The following is a 4,723-nucleotide window of genomic DNA, read 5'->3' as shown; positions in this document are numbered from 1 at the left end:
TTAATTCTGTAAAGGTATTCTGGATCTGTCGCTTCCGAAAACATAGCCATCTTCACTTTCCATATGGGGTACTCAGAAGGTCTCAGTATGGGAACCCTAATAGTCTCGTATCGACTGTGGATTTGAGTCTTTTGAGTTTCTTCAGTTTTGGAGGGCTTGGTTGTATTTTCTGCTTCTTTAGACATGATTGTTTTGGATCTTTATGGTATGTGTGTTAATAGATAAGCTCTGATACCACTTGTTAGGTCACACAACTATTAGGCACAAAACACGCGCTAATAATTCACGCAAGTATATGCGTTCGCAGGTAATATAGAATGATTTATAGTTCGTTCCCACAGAGACTCAGACTAATTATATTTAATTAACACTTACTCACCAATGTACGATAACTTCTCAATGTCAAGACAATAACACTTAAGGTTGATTAACTAATTATTAACTATAATTAAATACTAGAATAAAACACTTAAATTATTACTTGAATTAAAAATATTAAACACGCATGAGATCATAACTTCATTACTACTTCATTCAATAGTCATTATTATTACCCTTAGCATGTAATCGGTGATAATATTAATCGAACAACACGAAACTGATAAAAGCCAACTTTTGTTGTACTAGTACCATTCTACCGAACATCATCCACAATTAAGATAGAAGTTGCATAGGCATCAATTATGTTGAGACCCTATATGTCTACAAAATTTGACAACATAACGATTTAAGCGCAAATTATTCATTATGATTACACAGGGGAAGTAAAACGGTTAGAGTTACCCATTAATCATGCATACAATACATGAACCTATACTAGCATTGCAAGTCCTAAATCTCAAGATTCACTGTCACTTCACAAGATATTAACAGGCTATCTTATATGTTCGCGAAGCACATAAGACGAATAAGCACAACCTATATTAGATATCATACAATCATCACACACCAAGGTATTAAACAATTAACTAACGAAATCCATAGTAAATCCGCTACGACCGCATGATCACGATTAGCCCATGATAGAACTCATCGTCACCATGGGTTCATATGAAAACATGATAATAACACGACAATATAAACTAACTAACTATTTATTAAAACCAGAGTACGTCACAAGAGTAAATAGGTTCAAAGTAAAGAAAACTAACATCCACCGTTACAACGAATAAAAGAATCACAAATTATCGTATGCTTCCTCTTCTTCGTTGCGGTGTGCTAAAACGCTCTTCTTTCCTTCTTTCCTTGCTCCTTGCTTGATGAATACTTCGTGTGTGAAACATCTCTGAAAATTACTTATATAGAAAGTCCACAAGAATCAGCCTTCTCAGAAGTCCAGTAGAATACGACTTATAAAAATCATAATTAAAATTCCCGAATCCGGCCGGCCGCCCCAGCTTCCCAGGCAGCCGCCCCAGATCCCAGGCGGGCGCCGGCAGGCTTCTGGAAAAAATGATTTTCTGCTCCTGATTTTGCTGAATTCTTCGCACATTCCCCCGAGACTGATCCCAAGTACTTCCCTAGGCTTATTTTGATGAAATCTCCCTGAATACGCAAGTTACACCCTGAAATGTAAAAACACTCGAAAGCGCATCAAATACACAAAATACTTGATTCCAAAACATCAATTCAAGCCATTATAAGACGTTCTAAGTGGTATAAAATGCCACTTATCACACCCCCAAACTTAAATCGATGCTTCTCCTCAAGCGTCACAGACTCAAAAACAAAAATAAAAACATGCATGAATGCCGACTACATGAAATGCAGTGACCCCCCTCGTGATGACTGACCCAACCAACACATGACATCTCAACAAATGCAATTAGGCGACTAAAGGTCAATCAAATCATGCAAGCTAACATACAACTAGAAATGTGGTATGTGCGGATGCTTAACAGATATGCTTCGAAACTAGATCAATTATCATAACTCAATTATCCTCATGGCAATCACATGATTATACGAAGAATAAATTCTAGACACAAAATGAATTATAACAATTCAAGAATCACTGGAGTTATTACGGAATCATGCTCTTATTCAACACAATAAACAAATGCTCATTTGATCATGCAATGAGTGAGGTCCACAAAAGACTTATACAATGGCATCCATTTAGCGAGTGTTAGGTTAGCGGATCCCAGACTATAAAAGCCTTAGGTCACTAGGCACAAAGTCCCCTAAAAACTTAATAACTCGAATACCAAAGAGCACACTCGTGATCAATTATGCATTAAACCATATTGTTTTTCTTCTTCTTTTTCTTCTTTTTTTTTTCTTTCCTGAATTTTTCAAATTTCTGAGCAAGTGCGTTTCGCTCCATCTTGCTCAACCCTAGACTACTCGCATAAAATACGAGCCGGCTACTAGCCATTTAACGCCTAGCCACGACTAGCAATGAATTCCAAATTTCACTCCAATTTTTATCTTTTCATGCCTTTTATCATTAAGAGCCTATCATAAATTCTAAACATAATCAATAGATTAACCTCAAAAACCATCAAACCATGACAACAATCTAGCCCTTAAGCATACTCTAAGACTTATTGAAATTATAATTGTTTCTAGCATGCATGTCAACCTACAAGATTCAACATCACTCTAACGCTATCACTACACTCGGATCAATATCATATATTAATTGGTAAAGCAACATAAAAGGGATCATGGTATATGCCTGAGCTAAATGATATGATAAATAAAGCTATACAAAATAATAAAAGAAACTATATGGCAAAAATATGCAACTATATGAACTAAACTATCATGAACATGCAACTACATGACACACACACAAATATGCTCCTTAACTACCACCCCCAAACTTAAAATCTTCATTGTCCCCAGTGAAGGTAGTAGAAAGGAACACAGGGTATACCTACTCAGAGAAATCATCATCATCACCCTCAGAGGGTGGAGTGTCAGGAGGTGGATAAGCAGAGTCCTCACCAAAAACGGGCCACTGGATGTCAGCTCCAAGGCCTCTGAAAGCAGTCCCAAGTGCTAGGGTGAGCTCCTGAGAAAACCTACTCTGTGACTCGTACATCGCATCAATCCTCCTCGATAGCCTCCTATACTGGGCATCAACCATCCCTGAACTAACACCTCCCTGGGCTCTAGAAGAACCCGCCTCGTCATGAGCCTGACTGGGCCTAGCCATCGTAGCACCAGCTGCTGGACGTCCTCCTAGAAGATGATATCCCAAACCATGCTCCTCGGGCTCTCCACCCATCCATTCCTGCATTGCATTCAGCGTCGATGAATCAACAGAAGTGGCCGACATCTGCAGCTGCTCATAAGAAGACCAGTGGACTCCAACTGCCCTGCACAGCTTCGTGACAGTAGAGGCATAAGGGATGTTGCTTTGCGTCCTCCCCCTCAAAAACTTCAAAATCCCTTGGTAGACGAACTCACCAAGGTCCACATAATACTCATCATTCAAGATCCCCCATAGCAACCTGGCTCTCTCAACTATAACCTCATGTGCATGTGAAGAAGGAAAAATATTAGCACAAATAAAGGCATTCCCTGCACGGGCATACCTGTTCATCGCAACAGCCGGAAAAGAACAATACTCGTTAGATCCCGTCTTAAACTTCCACACCGTGCATGGAATCAAATCCAAATCAAAATCCTCGGGGGTCTTCTCATTCCAATTCTCCTCATCGGGCTTCCTTTGTCGCTGCCCAATAACACGGTGAATCTATAACGACCCGTATATTTTTATTATTATTTAAATGTGTAATTATGGAATAAATAATTAAATAAAATATATATGTGGGTTCAGTCAGTGGGTTATTACTCTGTCACTATGTGTATGTGATTACTAGTGTATGGAATTAAATTGCGTGGTAATTAATGAATTGTATGATTTTGTATCGTTGTTAAAAATGGTGTTATTACATTTTATTTCCATAAATACTTGGATTGTCTCTAAAATTATTTTTATGACTTTATAATTTCAATAAATATTTTTAGGACTTTATAAATTTGAGAAATCAATATTTCATTAATTACTTATTTTTAAATGATTTCTTGAGTGTGTTTAATGGTAAAATCCATATTTAATTATGGAAATCTTTAAAAATTATGAAACTTATATTTTATTAAGTTTGTATTATTCTAAGAATTTTAAAATTATTTTGGGAATTTTCGGAGTTAATTTCACCCGCGCGTTGTTTCGCTTATTCGTTAAAAGCGGGTATAAATTGCTTTTCATAAATTATTTTAAAATTACGAAATTTATGTTTTTATAAACTTCGGGATATTTGTGACATTTTAAAACTATTTTCGTAATTTTCTGAAATGGTTTTGCGGGCACCTCGGTCCGTTAAAATCGAATTTCGGAATAAACCGGATCTCAGAATCTTCGTAATTATCCAGTAGTACACGTGTTTAACTCTAGGAAACCAGGTGGGAGCGTGGTAGCAGATTATTGCTTGCCTTGTGTACTGCTAGATATCAATAAAAAAATAATATAGCAAGTAACACCCCTGTTCTTCCTGCTCTTAATCAATCTCCTTCTATACATCTTTCCGGTCTCTCTCTCGTTCTCTTATCTATCCCTCTCTCCTCAACTTTTATCTCTCTCCCGTTTATCTTCTCTTTCTCTGTGTTGTTCTTGGTTCTAGTGGTGGTTGTTGCCACTGTTCTTTTTCTTTCGGGTTGTCGCCTTCTCTTGGTTTCCGGCGAGGTTGGTATGGTGGCGCGTGACGTGCGC

This window comes from Apium graveolens, unplaced genomic scaffold, assembly GCF_009905375.1.
Source record: "Apium graveolens cultivar Ventura unplaced genomic scaffold, ASM990537v1 ctg5309, whole genome shotgun sequence".
In the NCBI taxonomy this organism is placed as follows: domain Eukaryota; kingdom Viridiplantae; phylum Streptophyta; class Magnoliopsida; order Apiales; family Apiaceae; genus Apium; species Apium graveolens.
Note: the sequence above shows the minus strand (reverse complement) of the source record.